Raw genomic sequence first — 17,325 nt, forward strand, 5'->3', positions numbered from 1 at the left:
AACCAGTGAGCCACCATGCCACCTGTTGCTACATGTGTCCGTGTTAACACTAGAACAGTAGTGTGTAAGGGCAGTGTGTGCTGGGTGCCAGTGGTGCGGGGGATAACGTGCCTGATTATTACGCAGAAGATTGTAGGTTTGACTTCTACCTTGCTTGACCCCAATGGTTGCAATTTATTTCACCTCCTGACTACGCTTTCTCACTGCTCTGAAAATGTGATGACGTTTGAATTTCTGCAAGAATCAGAGCACTTTCTGTCTCCGATTGGTGAATGTCCCACGTCCCAGCCTCATCAGAGAAAGGAAAGTTGAAATTGTCCCACAAGTTTCTCATGAGTAGCTTTTAGTTTCCCAAACCCACTGACCCAGTCATTGCAGCTACTGGGAATGGTAAGGAAACAAAACAACTCACCCAGTCTCAGCTTCAAGAATCTTTAGAATCTCTTTGGGAAGTGAAATCAAAGGAGAATGACGAGTGAACTGTCTGACTGAACAGAGACAGTTCAGGCACCATTCCCATCATTAAGAGGCTGGGACACTGAAGTTCATGTTCTTGGGGACATTAACTATTCTGAGATATTCAGAAGGATTCCCATCAGAATTTCTTTACCTCTGCTATTGTCCCTGTCGGTAAAAAAACAATCCTGGTTTCATACTAGGTATCATACACAGGCTGCCGAGGTGAAACTGCCAAACGCTAACCACCAGACCACCAGGAATGACGGCAGAAGCATGTGCATTTTTTCTTAATAACATAGCTTTTGAATTTTTTCTGTCTACCGGAATGATCAAATCAGTGAGGTTTTATCGGCCGATCAATCCCAGTTTCCAGCACTTGGCCTGTAGCCTTGTATGCTCTGATGGTTCAAGGGTTGATCACAACAATATTTTCCCTGTGATGTTTTAATCTCAAAAGTTACAATAAATGGGACTGAAGTTTGAGATTCAGTTCCTCGGGGAACGGAACCTTATTTTCACCTTCAAGTGGAAGCAATTAAGCACATTCCGCCAAAAGTGACAGAGGCGTCAGGAGAGACCAACCCCCAGAAAGCACGGATTTCACCCGCCTGACTTATGTTGTTCAATTTCGGACTTCAAAATCAGACTCTGTTTGCAGCAAAGAAAGGAATCATTCAGCCGCTCCCCTGTCCGTATTACTGCCCCATTGTTTCCTCATTATTCTGCAACTTATACCGCTCCAACTCATTCTTCCTGTCAAAATGGAACTATCCTCACATCAGCTGCTTCCGAAATACCTTTCTGAAATACCCGGAAGGACAAACAGGAATGTAATGTTTCAAATGCAATCCTGGCAGTTGGAGGAAATGACATGTTGGCGTCAATACTATTGCATCAGAAACAACTTCAAACAACATTTAAAGAGTTCCTTTGGATGTTGGATGCAGCAGGCAGTGAAATTTCGCACAGGACCCAGAAAGAAATGAACTCACGGTTACTCAGCGAATCTCCAAACGATAGACCCAACACTGCAGGAATAGGTGTCCTCTGAGAGAGGGTCTCATGCATTAGAAACGGCAGTGTAATAGATGACTGAACAGATTGTGTATAATAGAGCAAGACAGTGTAAAGAATAATATTCTGCAGTGTAGCCGTTATTGCATTTGCCTTACAGCAGTGGTACCTCATTATTCAAACAAGGTTTGCTTTTAACATTATTCCATAAACGGGAGCAGAGTTCATTATATATTGCTGTTCTCATCACAAAATATTGCTGCTTCTAATTTAAAGGCTGGCTTAAAAATGTTCTAAAGACAGGGGGAATCTGCTGCAGCCCCTGTCAAATTGAGCAAAAGCTTTTTCGCCCCTTTCACACGAGAAGAACCGTTCATGCGGAATGAGTTTCTGTAAACTGTGTCCCAGGGATGGGCAGGAAGCCGCTGATTGAAGCTGCAGTGGCCACTTTCTGCTGGCAGCAGGAAATTGGAGAGAGGGGCCAACTCCTGCCACTTGTCTCTGTCTCACTCTGTGTAGAGGAGAGGAAGACAGAATCTTTGATGGGTGTGTTTTGCGTGGGTTAAATTGAAGGAATTGGAGCCTTAATTGCTTGACCAAAGCAACTGAAGCACATGGTCTCGAGCCAGCATCTTTTCTAATTTACATCCTGATGCTGATCCGTTGAGCCATGGATGTGGGCCTCAACAATCTGAACAATCCCCGAATGTCGAAGTGCCGGTGTTGGACTGGAGCGGACAAAGTCAGAAATCACACCACACCAGTTTATAGACCAACAAATTTATTTTAAAAGAGATAATGGGAACTGCAGATGCTGGAGAATCCGAGGTAACAAAGTGTGGAGCTGGATGAACACAGCAGGCCAAGCAGCATCTCAGGAGCACAAAAGCTGACGTTTCGGGCCTAGACCCTTCATCAGAGAGGGGGATGGGGAGAGGGAACTGGAATAAATAGGGAGAGAGGGGGAGGCGCACCGAAGATGGATAGAGGAGAAGATAGGTGGTATAAGATCCAAAGAGAACAGGATCAGTTGTTCCAGTATCTCTAAGCAACTGAAGTCCTGAATTCCTGATGACATTCCTGCAATTCCAGTCTCAAACGTCTCTAGGAACTTAACATCTTTCTGCAAAGGCACAGTAAATATTTGGACTCCTTTCTAAGAGATAGAATTGAAAGGATGAAAATTATATTTCAATTATTTGATTTGAAAGTTTGACTCCACTGGGAGCACTGTCAACATTTGTCATTGTCATTTGGTCAAAGGAAATAGACGCTCCGGAATTATGTCACACAGGTTCAAAAAGACATGATCAGAACTGAAAGCATGTAATCCTCAGGCACGACTGCGGAGCACTTCTCCAGAAAAGAGAAGATTAAAGGATGATCTGACTGACGCCTTTAAAATGATGAAGGGCTTTAAAAATCCAATAGTGATTTCATGAGAAATCTCTTTCCCTATGAGAGGTCAGAATGTGCAACTCACTTCAAGAGCGTGAGATGGAGGTGAACAGAGGAATATATTTAAGAAGTTCGATACATACCTGAGGGAGAAAGGAATAGAAGGATCTGCCGATGGCAGAGATGAAAGGGGAGGATATGGAGCATAAATATTGATGGAGACTAATTGAGTTGATTGGACGGGAGACTCAGTGGAACAAAGACAAACTTATTTACTTCTGATCTAATTGGAGTGGTGAGGGAAACATTGTTTCCTATCCAAGGTAAAATAAATTTACTTTATCGGCTTTTGGGGATCATTTCCTTTGGAATGTGCGGTCTCAGGTTAAACAACATCAGCATCACTGGAAGCAAAGTGTTGAGACCGGCCAGTCCAGAAGAAGGAAACCCTCTGTCCCTCCCACTTAACTCACTGTCAGAATGAACATGGCTCAGTCTTGGATGTGATTTTCCCTCATTTTCAAATCAATTCATGGGATATAGCATCACTGTCTAGGTCAGCACTCATTGCCCATCCCAGTTGTCCTCCTTGAGAAGATGGTGGTTTCTGGGGCTGCAGTCTTTGAGGTGTAGGGTCACCCACAAATTTGTTTGGGAGAAGTTCCAGGATTTAAAATCACTGAGAGTAAAGAAACAGCCAGTATGGAAGACTATGATATTCATGTCCCAGTTATTTTAGTGACTCCATTAGGTTTTCATGTGATGGTCATTTTCAGATTTCTGTCTGCAAATCTTCCCTTTCTAACATCCTGTTAATGAGAATGGTGTGCAGTATGGAGAAGAGCATGCAGATGCTAACTGTCCCTCGTAGCTGCTTCACTTGTTTTTCTAGACAGTAGATACTGTCTGTTTGAAATGTGCTGTCCAGCAGCACATATAATGCAGATTAACAGCAAAATCCGACTCTTCAGATCATTTGTGAACTTTCTTTTACTTCGACAGACTGGATGACTGAATGAATCATTTCCCTCACTCAGAACATATGAATAACTTCTCCCTAGCATGACCTCGCTCGTGTACCTGCAGACCAGATGAATCTCTGAACCGCTTCCTACACTTGGAGTATTTGAATGGTCTCTTCCCTGTATGGATACAGACGGTGGAGTTTGAATTCAACAAATATCTGGAATTAAGAATCTAATGACGACTGTGAATCCATTGTCGGCTGTTGGAAAAACTCACCTGGTTCACTCATGTCTTTTTGGGATGGAAACCGTGATCCTTACCTGGTTTGCACCACATGTGTCTCCAGACCTACGGCAATGTGGTTGAATTTGAACTACCTTCTGGGCAATTAGAGATGGGCAATCAATGCTGCCTAGCCAGCAACGCTCTCAGACTATGTATGAATCTATAAAAAACAAACAGAGCAGGTGAACGGCCTCTCTCCAATGGCAGCACATTGGTGTTTCCACAGAGCACATGAATCAAGGAATCCCTTCTCACACTCAGAGCAGGTGAAAGGTCTCAGTCTCGTGTGACTGCATTGATGAAACTGCAGCATCAACAAGGAATGGAATCCTTTCTCACAGTCCAAGCATTTCCATAATTTATCCATATTATAGGAGGTCTTGTGTCTCTCTAAGTTCCCGCTGTGAATGTTGTGATGTTTCTTTCAGCTGTGAGACTAAGTGAAGGTATATCAGTTCACTGGAAGACTCTCATTTGGGTACAAATGTATCAGTACCTTTCCAGACAAACTGTTGTTTCAAATCTTTCGAAACAAATAGACATTTCTTGATCTATGGTTTCACCCCAATACAATTCACTTGTGACCTATTTCAGTGGCTCCATTGGATTTTTACATGATGGTTGTTTCAAGATTTCAGTCTGAAAATCTTCCCTTTCTTAGATCCCGTAAAATGAGATCATGTTTATTATTATTAGGTTAGAATTTAGGTTAAAAATTCAAAACAATCAAATCTAATTGTTCATCACTTCTTGACTGAACAGGTTCTGCTCCCTCCCTGGGTTCACTTCCTCTCCTTTCAGCTGCTGCAAGTCACTAATTTCATACCAGAATTGAAAAGCATGAAATCAGGATAAATTGTTTTCTCAACGATATCGGAGAGTGGAAGAAGTTTCAGTCTGGGTGAAGCATAATATTCATTCAAGGAGAGGGAATTGACAGCGTTGCTTGACAGCTCTGAGCAGGTTCAGAAGTTGATTGTTCCACATTCGTGTTGAGACGGGGTTGTGGGCGGGCGGGGGTGGGGGGGGGCTCTGATAGAATGGGTTTGCTGGTGTTTCATCAAAGCATTGATGTTTCTAAAGATCTTCTCCCAGTCAGAGCATTTAAATGGTCTCTCATCAGTGAGAATAAGCCCATATCCACAATAATCGGAGGGCTGAGTTAATCCCTTCCCAAACACGTAGCAAGTAAAATGTTTCTCCCCAGTGTGGATGACTGGTGTTCACTGACTATCAGATGTCAGAGTGAATCCTTTCCCACAATGAGTGCAGGTGTACGGTCTCTCTCTAATGTGACCATGCTGGTGTATCAGAACCTGTGCTGATTTAATAAATCCCTTCCCACACACTGAGCAGACGATGGTCTCACTCCAGTGTGACAGGCCTGTCATAAGTGAGGTGGGAAGAACAGGTGACTCCATTCCCACACATGGAGCAGGTGAATCGCTTCTCCCCGCTGTGTACACATCGATGTTTAGTGAGGCTGGGTAACTGACTAAACTGACTGAAGCTCTTCCCACGCTGAGAGCAGATGAATGGTCTCTCTCCAGTGTGAGACGGCATATGTGACCTTAGGCTGGATGATGATGTGAATCCCCTCCCACACACAGGACAGGTAAAAGATCTCTCTCCAGTGTGACCTGATTGTGTGACATTAGAATGGATGAAGACGCGAATCCCCTCCTACACACACAGCAGGTATCAGTCTCTCTCCAGTGTGAACTCGAGCGTGTGACATTAGGCTGGACCATGAATTCTATCACTTCCCAGACACAGAACAGGTGAAGCTTCCTTCCCCGTGAAGACTTTTGTGTGACATTAGGTTTGATCTCCAAGTGACTCATTTCCCACATGTGGAACAGCTGAACACGTTCTCCCCTGTGTGAACAAGTCTATATTGAATCGGACTGTTAGAGCACCTAAAGCTTTTCCCACAGTCAGAGCATTTAAAAGGCCTCTTGTCAGTGTGAACCCACTGGTGTGACACGAGGCTGGGTGGCTGAGCAAATCCCTTCCCACACATTTAGCAGGTGAATGGTCTCTCCCTGGAGTGACTATGACAGTGAGCTTCCAGCTGCCCTGGGTATCTGTATCCCTTCGCACAATCCACACATTTCCACGGTTATTCCATGATGCTGATCTCCTGGCATCTCTCCAGATTGGATGATCTGTTGAATCCTTGTCCATAAACACAATGTGTGCACAGTTTCTCTGCTCTGTGGATTTTTATTTCCGAGAATGTTAACTGGATGATGTTGAATAATTTCTGCAGTTAGCTCACTTGAACATTCAGAATCAGGTGTGTCAGTGTGCGGGTGTTGGCGCTTTCCCACTCACACTGATGTTTGAAATCTTTTCCCACAGACAGACCACATAAACATATTCACTTCTGGTCCTGATGAATTGAATAACTCTATTGGATCTTGACACTATGTTTGATATGATTCTCCCATCTTCAATGTCTTTCTTTCTATTACTCTGTGAAATATTTACAAACATCATCACTGTCTCTACAGGGTAAAATCTCAGAACAAACACATTAAATTCCTGAGGGACAGTCTTCCTTTATTGCACCCACCCCAAAACTTATGACCCACACTAAAAGATGTGAAAATCAGCACCAAAAGCAAAAGCAACATTCCTCGTAAATCAGGTTGTTCTTTCCAATGTCTATCAGGCATTGCATACCCAGAGGTACCAACTTGTGATGGGAAGTACCCAGCCCAGCGGTGGACACTGCAAGTTCCCTGTCCAGATAGAGGTCACAAAAGACACATGATACCCTTTGGGGTTAGTAGGAAGTTCTGATGCTGGGATCTGAGATAACATGGTGTGGGATAACAAGATGTGGGATAACAAGGTGTGGGATAACAAGGTGCGGGCTGACAAGGTCGGGATAACAAGGTCGGGATAACGAGGTTTTGGATAACAAGATGTAGAGCTGGATGAACACAGCAGGCCGGGCAGCTTCATACGAGCAGTAAAGCTGATATTTCGGGTCTGGACCCTTCTTCAGAAAGAGGGGAGGAGAAACGAGCTCTGAAGCAAATAAAGAGAGGGGGAGGCAGCGATAGAAGGTGGATAATGGGGCTGATTGATGGAGAGAAGATGGACAGGTCAACAAGACAGTAACGAAACTAATAAAGGTGAGTGTAGGTCGGGAACAGGGAGGGGATAGGTCCCACTAGGAAGGATGGACGGGACAATGAGGCAGGATGAGGCTAATAGACGTGGAAAAGGGAACGGGGCGGACAGGGAGGGAATGAGAGACAGTGACCGGGAGGGAGGGACACGGAGGGAGGGATGGGGAGGGAGCAAGGGATGGAGAAGGGACAAGGGAAGGACAGGTAGGGAGCGAGGGAGGCAGGGAGCGATGGAAAAGTGATGACAGTGAGAGACAGGGTGGGATCGATTGACGGGGAGGGAGCGAGAGACATGGAGGGAGTGAGGGATGGGCAGGGAGCCAGGGAGGGGGCAAAGGGCAGGTGGTGAGTGAAAGAGAGACAGAGATGAAGCAAGGGAGAAGGAGCAAGGTGGCAAAGGACTGGAAGGGAGTGAGGGATGGGGTGGGAGAGAGCAACAGAGAGGGGTCATGGATTGAGGAGGGAGCGAGTGATGAGGAGGGAGGGAGTGAGGGATGGGGAGGGAGCGAGGATTGGGGAGGGAGTGAGGAAGTGAAGGAGTGAAGGATTGGGTGAGACCGAGGAATGAGGGATGGCGAGCGAGGGCTGGGGTGCGAGGGATAGGGAGGGAGTGAGGGACAGAGTGGGAGCAAGGGATAGAGCACCAAAGGAGTGAGGGAGGGAGTGTGGGGCGAACAAGGATCGATGGAGGAGGGAGCAAGGGGGTGTGCAGGGGACTGAGCAAGGGATGGTGAAGGAGCGAAGGACAGGGTGGGAACAAGAGAGAGAGGGATGGGGAGGGAGCAACGGAGCAGATTGGAGAGATGGGCAGGGAATGGTAGGAACAGGGGGGGACAGAGACAGGAAGTACTTGACAGGCTGGAGTTGATGAAGCGAGTGTTGGGGGCGGAGCAAGCAAGGGACATGGAGGGAGTGAGAGATGCGGAAGAAGCACAGGAGTGAATGAAAGGCAGAGAGCGACCATGAGAGAGTAATGGAGGGAGTGATAGCGAAGGAGCAAGGGAGAGTGAATGAGTGAACAAGGGACTGGGAGGAACCAAGGGACAGCAAAGGTGCGAGGGATGGGATGGGTGTGAGGAAGTGAGGGAGCAAGAGACAGGGTGGGAGGGATGTGGATGGATTGAGGTAAAGGGAGACAGAGCTGGGACAGGGAGCAACGGACGAGGTAGGAGTGAGGGAGTGAGGGATGGGGAGGAAATGAGGTATGGAGTAACAGGGAGAGAGCGAAGGAGGGAGCAAGGAAGAAATGAGGGAGGGCACGAGGGGTGAGTGATGGGAGAGTGAGGAGGGAGGGAGAGTGAGGGAGAGTGAGAGCGAGGGAATGAGTGACGGGGTGGGAGCGAGGGATGGAGTGGGAGGGATTAAGGAATGGGCAGGGAGAAATGTGGAGGGACCAAGGGACAGGGAGGGACTGAGGGATGTTGAGGGAATGTGGGATGTCAAGGGAGTGAGGGACGGAGAGTAATCAAGGCAGAAAGTGATAGAGCGGGACATGGGGGGATGGACATTTAGAGAGCGGGGGACGGAGGCACGAGGAGGAAGCTGGGGTGGGGACGTTGCGAGGGAAACATGGGATGGGGCAAGAGTGAAGGAATGAGGGACAGGGAGCGTGGGGCCGGAGGGACGGGGATACATATGAACACGGAGGAAGAGGGAGTGAGGGACAAGGTGTGAATGATGGAGTGAGGGTTGGGGAGGGAGCAAGGCAGTGAACGACAGGAGGAATCGAGGGAGGGAGCGACATGAACAGTGAGAAGAAGGGTCGGGCATGAATGGAGTGAGCGAGGGACTATGAGGGAGCAAGGAACTGGGAGGGTGCAAGGGAGTGGGATTGAGTGAGGGACGGGGATGGAGAGAGGGGCATCGATAGACAGGAACAGGGAGGCACAGGGAGCGAGGAACAGTGTGGGAGCGATGGAGTGAGGGTTAGGGAGGGGGAAAAGGGAGGGGATGACAGGGGCAGAGCGAGGGAGAGGGAGTGAGGGACTGGGAAGGAGTGATGGTCGAGTTGGGAGTGAAGGAGTGAGCGAGGGGGTGGCAATGACGGAGGGAGTGACAGGGAAGTAGTGACGGAGCGAGCGACAGGGATAGAGTGAGGGAGAATGAAGAAGGGAGCATGGGGCTGGGTGGGAGTGAGGAACAGTGGAGGGAGGAAAGAGGAGGGATCGAGGGACAGGGACAGGGGCGGATGGAGGGTCAGGGATAGAGCGCAGGCGGGTGAGAGTTGGACTGGGAGAGAGTGAGGGAGTGAGCAATGGGGCGGTAACAATAGGGGAGCGATGGGGAGGAGTGAGGGAGGGAGCGACAGGGATGGAGTGAGGGAGCGAGGGACTGGAAGGGAGTGAGGGATGGGAGGAACCAAGGCATGCTGATGGACCAAAGGACGGGTAGAGGGGGATGGAGCGTGGCAGCGAGGGATGGAGAGGGAGGGAGGGAGGGAGGGATTGAGGGACGAAGTGGGGTGAAGCAATTGACGGGGAGATACCGAGGGATGGGGAGGGAGCGAGGGACGGGTAGAGCGGGAGGGAGCAAGGGAGCGAGGGATGGGGAGGGTGGGAATGAGGAAGGGAAGAGGAAGGAATGAGTGACGAAGAGGGAGTAAGGTTCAGGCATGGCAACAGGGAGGGAGGGGGGAGGGACTGGGAAGGAAAGGCAGGAACAGGGAGTGAGAATTGGGTGGGAAGTGAGGGACGAGGTGGGAGCAAGTGAGAGAGTAATGGGGAGAGACCGAGGGAGGAAGCGACATAGTTGGAACGAGGGAGAGAGAGTGATGGAGAGAGGGACTGGGTGTAGTGAGGGATGGGGTGGGACTGAGGGAAAGCGAAGGACCTGGGGGCAGATGGAGAGTGAGGGACCATGGGAGAGAGGAATGGAGAGGGAGCGAGCAAGGGAGCGCATGACGGGAAGGGAGGGAGCGAGGGAGGGATGTGGTGGGATGGAACAAGTGACAGGGATAGAGTGAAGGACAGGAAGGGAGCAAGGGGATGAGTGACGTGGAGGGAGAGGCGGGGTGGGAGTGAGGGACAGGGAGGGAGCAAACAAGGGATGAGGAGGGAGTGAGTGACAGTGAGGGAGCGAGGGAGAGGGAACAAGGGAGCGAGGGTCTGGGAGGGAGCGAGGGACAGGGCAGAACTGAGGGACGGTGAGGGAGTGAGTGATGGGGACTGAATAAGGGATGGGGTGGGAGCAACTGAAAAGGGGTTGGGGAGGGAGCGATGGTCAAAGCGGGAGCAAGGAGTGGAACGATGGGGAGAGAGTGAGGGAGGGAGGAGCAGAAAGAGAGTGAGGAGGAAGAAATGGCGTGGGATGTAGGGAGCAAGTCACAGGGATGGACCGAGTGACGGCGAGGGAGCGAGGGACGGGGAGGTAGCGAGGGATGGGAAGGCAGCGAAGGACAGGGCGGGAGCACACAAGGGACAAGGAGGGAGTGAGGGAGTAAGTGACGGGGAGGGAGCAAGGGAGCAAGGGACTGGGAGGGAGCAAGGGACTGGGAGGGAGTGAGGGACGGTGAGAGAGCGAGGGATGAGGAGTGAACAAGGGATGGTGTGGGGACCAAGGGATGGAGGGGGAGCACGGGACCGGGAGGGAGTGAGGGACAGGAGGGAATGAGGGACAGGGAGGGAATGAGGGACAGGGAAGGAGCGAGTGGCTGGCAGGGATTGAGGTGCAGGTTGGGGGCGAGGGAGTGAGGGATGGTGTGACAGTGTGGGGCAGGGAGGAGCAAGGGAGGGAGTGAGGGAGGGACCGAGTGATGGAGCGACAGGGACAGAGCGAGGGAGAGGGAGCAAGGGATGTGGAGGGAACGAGGGATGGGGAGGGAGGGAGGGAGTGAGGGATGAGGAGGGAGTGAGGCAGAGGAATGTTGGCAGAGAGGGAGGGACAGAGACAGCGATGGAAGGGCAGAGACAAGAATTGAGGGACAGTGTAGGAGCGAGGGAGTGAGGGACAAGGAGTGAGTGAGGGTCATGGAGGGAGCATGGGAGGGGGCACAGGAATGGAACAAGGGAGAAGGAGTGTGGGAGAGAGGGGCTGGGAGGGAGCGAGAGAGAGAGAGAGATGGGACCGAGGGAGGAAAGAAGAGAGTGAAGGACGGGGAGGGAATGAGGGACGGAACTGAGGGATAGGTTGGGACCATGGGAGTGAGGGATGGGGAGGGAGTGAGGGACGGGGAGGTTGTCAGGAGCGAGAGTGGGAGCAATGGGGAGGAAATGAGTGAGGGAGCGACAGGGACGGAGTGAGGGAGAGGGACTGAGGGAGCAAGGGATGGGGAGGGAGCGACGGGGAAGGAGGGAGTGTGGGACTGATGGATAAGGAGGAAGAGAGTGACAGGGAGGGATATTGGGGTGGGGAAGGAGCGAGGGACAGGGAGGGAGCGAGGGACAAGGAGGGTGTGAGGGACAGGGAGCGAGGGTGCAAGGAGACAGGGAAAGAGTGAGCGAGAGAAGGAGCGAGGGGCAGGGTGAGTTTGAGGGAGGGAGGGATGGGAATGAAGGAGCGAACGAAGGTGAGAGAGCTAGGGACAGGAGCGAGGGACAGAAAGGGATCACGTGATGGGGAGGGAGTGAGGGACAGGGACAAGGACAGGAAGCAAGGGACAGGGACAGGGAGCTGCAAGGGACAGGTACAGGGAGGGATCCAGGGACACGGATAGGGAGGGAGGGTGCAAACAACAGGAAGGGAGGGAATGGCAGGGAGGGAGTGGGCAACAGTGAGGAAGGGAGGAAGCAACAGGAAGGGATGGAGGGATTGGGAGGCAGGAACCGAGCCACAGGGAGGGAGCAAGCGATAGGAAGGGAGGGAGCGACCGAGAGACAGGGAGGGATAGAGGGTGAGGGAGAGAGACAGCAACAGGGAGGGAGCGAGCAAGTGATGGGAGGGAGAGAGCAAGCAATACGGAGGGAGGGAGCAAAGTGAGGGAGGAACGGATTGAGAGGCAGGGAAGGAGCAACAGGGAGGGCGGAAGTGAGGGAGCTAGTGACTTGGAGGGACAGAGAATCAAGGTGAGAAGTAGTGAGTGAGCAACAGGGAGCGAACGAGTGACAGGGAGGGAGGGAGCAACAGGGAGGGAAAGAGGGAGCAAATGACAGGAAGGGAGAGATGTAGCAACACGGAGGGAGGGAGCAATCGACCGGGAGGGACAGAAAATCAGGGAGGGAGGGAGGAAGCGAGCGAGCAAAAGGGAGGAAGGAAGTTAGGAGAGAGAGCAAGCGACATGGAGCGAGAGAGAGCAACAGGGGCAGGAGCTGGGGTACGAGGGGATGGGGCCCAGACAGCCAGATCCAGGGCCGTGGAACAGGGGGACATGGGGCAGGGAGCCAGGGAGTTACCGAGATAAGTGAGGGGCTTGAATCGAGAGAGGAAGACAAGGAGGAGGGGGCAGAGAGACTTAGAAAATGGGTCAGCGTTAGAGAGGTAGAGACAAGTAAACAGAGGCAGAGTGAGCGGTGAGAGTGAGGGGGGAGGAGAGAAACAAAGGCACCAGAGGGGGATGGGGAGAGAGATAGAGAGGGGGAGGGGGGCGGAGAGAGGGAAAGAGGGAAGGACCTTGACAGGTGATTTGGGAAAGCTAGGGACAGAGGGAAAATTGCACAGTGGGAGATGGTGTTCACACAGGCAGAGGGAGAGAAAAACGGGTGTGGACATTTGACGAGGAGGGCGAGAGAGATAGGACGCAGGGAGGCAGTAAGTGTGTGCGTTGGAGAGAGTGGGTGGAAAGAGACAAGTAAGGGAATGGAGAGAGGGATGGGAAGGGGGGTACGGAGAAATGTTGGTCAGAGAGGGAGAGAGCAAGCGAGGAGAGACAGTAGAGAGAAAGAGACAGAGATATACCAGAGGTGAATGCAAGGACAGAGTGACTTAAACCCAACTCCTGAGCTCAGTCCCGAAATCCTCCCATTCCCTTGGGGCCGAGTCTGTCTCTCTCCAGCTGAGCTTCTTCAACACAGAGACAAACAACAATATAGTTTGCTGAGCTGCTTGGCACTTTTTAATGAACGTTAATTACATATTGAAGTTATGGATGCAGTCAGTGGAATGGGGCCTTTTCTCTTTGGCCTGTGAGTTGAGAGAAACATTGACATGTTTCCCTGTAACCCCCTGTGGGATAAGGTTGGATAAACCAGCACTACCCTCAGTCTGTTACCAAAGCGACAGGCTGCTTCATTGCTGAAACATTGAACTGAAATGAGAAAATCCTGGATGGATTGATTAATGAGTGAATTTGATTGATTGATGAATTTGGGGAAAGGGATATTTCAGCACATTCTTCAGCTGCTGCCTGAACTTAGTCTGGGTCACGGCATAAATCGCGGTGTTTGTGCAGCAACTGAGGAGCTGCAGCATGAAGCCTGATTCCAGCACAAAGCGACCTAGATACACAGACTGATACCCAAACCCATACATTCGAAACCATATAGAAAACACCATTAACATTGACCATAACAGGATGAAATTGGCCGAGATCACAAACAGTAAAATGATGGATTTTTTTCGATTTCTCATTTCTGTGTCACACTGACCGTCCCCATTGGTGTGAGCCCGGAGTCTCCTGCGGGCTCTGCTGGTCACCAAAATGTGTCTGACGGTGAAAACATTGAGCAGCAGAATCAGGAGAAATGGGAGAGTCGACGTGAGAATGTGATGGAGGAACTCGACTCTTACCCAGACGCGATAGAATCGAACGCCTGTCTGTTACTGCACAAAACCAGGGGTAGTTCACCAGCTGATAGCGAGCTGTGAGCATAAAATACCAGAAAATGTTCTTGTAACAGCTCAGCACAGCCACTGTTCCCAGAACCACAGGCGCCGTTTTCTCACTGCAATATTTACTTTTCAGCCTCTGGCAACAAATGGCCACAAATCGATCAAAGGTGAAAGTGACGGTGAACCAGACAGAACAGTCAGTGGCTGCATAAAGCAGGACGGCGTGGATATTACACACGGGGATGGACTTCAGGAAATAAAACTGTTCCTGATAAACAATGGGAATGTGTCTCAATATCAGGTCGAGGATAATGACCAGTCGATCCGCCACTGCCATGGCCCCCAGGTAACGTCTGACACATGGAGACAATCCACAATCTTTACAAATCAGGACGTAGATCGTCACTACGTTAACTGAGAAGAACGAAAACAAATAAATTCTACATCAGTTTGATAGAGGTCCCAGTGACATTTTCAAATGGATGACAGATTCATTGAAAAAAAGCTGAAATACAAATAGCAATGTCTCAATTTTTTTCCCAAGAAATGGAACGTATAACACAAGAAACACTCCAAACGCAAACATACAGATAAACATCCATAAGAACAAATGGTTTCGAGAACATTCCCACACACTTGATCATTCAAGAGCAGGCACAGGCCACTCCTTTATGGTTTGGATTACATGGAGGTAAAGATGTGGCCTTCCTGGCGGATTCTGTCCCAGATTCTTGACAACATACCGGGGTTGGAAATTTCTGTCTTTTCATCTAAATTGTGGTCAATTTTCGGTTGTGAAGAAATATGAACACAGGGAAATGTATTCACCACTTTAACTGTCTCAGGGGATTTTGAAACCATATCTCCTTCTCCCTGGAATGGGACCTTTACCCTCGAGATCTTATCTTTTGTTCAATTCACTGACATTCGACCGTTCACAAATAATTTCGGTTACAGAATGTTCCAGAGAATGTCTGTTATTGAATGAGATGGAGTCATAGAACATAGAACAGTACAGCACAGAACAGGCCCTTCAGCCCACGATGTTGTGCCGACCATTGATCCTCATGAATGCACCCCCAAATTTCTGTGACCATACGCATGTCCAGCAGTCTCTTAAATGACCCCAATGACCTTGCTTCCACAACTGCTGCTGGCAACGCATTCCGTGCTCTCACAAATCTCTGTGTAAAGAACCCGCCTCTGACATCTCCTCTATACTTTCCACCAACCAGCTTAAAACTATGACCCCTCGTGCTAGCCATTTCTGCCCTGGGAAATAGTCTCTGGCTATCAACTCTATCTATGCCTCTCATTATCTTGTATACCTCAGTTAGGTCCCCTCTCCTCCTCCTTTTCTCCAATGAAAAGAGACCGAGCTCAGTCAACCTCTCTTCATAAGATAAGCCCTTCAGTCCAGGCAGCATCCTGGTAAACCTCCTCTGAACCCTCTCCAAAGCATCCACATCTTTCCTATAACAGGGCGACCAGAACTGGATGCAGTATTCCAAGTGCGGTCTAACCAAAGTTTTATAGAGCTGCAACAAGACCTCACGACTCTTCAACTAAATCCCCCTGCTAATGAAAGCCAAAACACCATATGCTTTCTTAACAACCCTGTCCACTTGGGTGGCCATTTTAAGGGATCTATGTATCTGCACACCAAGATCCCTCTGTTCCTCCACGCTGCCAAGAATCCTATCCTTAATCCTGTACTCAGCTTTCAAATTCGACCTTCCAAAATGCATCACCTCGCATTTATCCAGGTTGAACTCCATCTGCCACCTCTCAGCCCATCTCTGCATCCTGTCAATGTCCCGCTGCAGCCTACAACAGCCCTCTATACTGTCAACGACCCCTCCGACCTTTGTGTCGTCTGCAAACTTGCTGACCCATCCTTCAATCCCGTCATCCAAGTCATTAATAAAAATTGCAAACAGTAGAGGCCCAAGGACAGAGCCCTTTGGAACCCCACTCACCACTGACTTCCAGGCAGAATATTTTCCTCCTACTACCACTCGCTGTCTTCTGTTGGCCAGCCAATTCTGTATCCAAGCAGCTAAGTTCCCCTGGATCCCATTCCTCCTGACCTTCTGAATGAGCCTACCATGGGGAACCTTATCAAATGCCTTACTGAAGTCCATATACACCACATCCACACCTCGTCCCTCATCAACCTTTCTAGTCACATCCTCAATGAACTCCATAAGGTTTGTGAGGCATGACCTGCCCCTCACAAAGCAGTGTTGACTGCATTTGATCAAGCTATGCTCTTCCAGATGGTCATAAATCCTGTCCCTCAGAATCCTTTCAGACCCCAGACGTGAGACATACTGGTCTGTAATTGCCAGGGATTTCCCTATTTCCTTTCTTGAAGAGAGGAATTTCATTTGCCTCTCTCCAGTCCTCAGGTACGACTCCAGTGGAGAGCGAGGATGCAACGATCCTCGCAAGTAGCGAAGCAATTGCATTTCTCGCTTTCCAAAGCAGCCGAGGACAAATCTGGTCCGGACCTGGCGACTTGTCAATCTTAATGTTTGACAAAATTTTCAGCACATCAGCTGCCACTATCTCTATCCATTCCAGCATGCACACCTGCTCTTCAAAGGTTTCATTCACTTGGTTTAAAGTTATTTTGATACATGCCTGTGTAATTTAAAAATAAACTGTTTCATGTCTTCACAATATATGTTTAAAAAGGAATGTGTCTAATTCTTAAACAAATACAGAAATTACTTGGAAAGCTCAGCAGGTCTGGCAACATCTGAGAAGACCAATCAGAGTTAATGTTTCAGATCCAGGGAACATTCTTCAGAATTTGTCTAATTTTTAAATTATTCCCCAGTTATGTTCTCCCATAATAAGGAAATATCCATCAGATATCCACCAGCTACACTCTCCACAAGAACTCATATGGCCAATAAAAACATTTGTCATTCTCTGGCTTATACTGTTTATCCTCCATAACTTAATGCGTTCATCCCTAGACTGAGTCAAGAGAAACATCTTGGAAAAGTTTTGAAGGCAGTGGATTTACTTTTATTTCCAGTTCAGGGATTCATAACTACACGCAGTGCATCAGATGTGCTCTCTGCAATGCCCTGTACAGATGCAGGAAAACATCCCTGAGGTCATACCTGACACTCTTTGCAAGAAACAACTTCATTCCATTTACTTTGCAATTCACTCGCGGCATCTTCAGACCAACTTTCTGTGATTCATTTACCAGGACACACAAATCCCTCTGTTGCATCGAACCCTGCATTTTCTCTCCAGTCCTATAATTAACTGTTGTTTTATCCTTTCTGCAAAACAAAATCTTCCCATGACCCATATTGTACTGTTTTATTTTCTTTAC

Source organism: Stegostoma tigrinum, unplaced genomic scaffold (genome assembly GCF_030684315.1).
Source record: "Stegostoma tigrinum isolate sSteTig4 unplaced genomic scaffold, sSteTig4.hap1 scaffold_58, whole genome shotgun sequence".
In the NCBI taxonomy this organism is placed as follows: domain Eukaryota; kingdom Metazoa; phylum Chordata; class Chondrichthyes; order Orectolobiformes; family Stegostomatidae; genus Stegostoma; species Stegostoma tigrinum.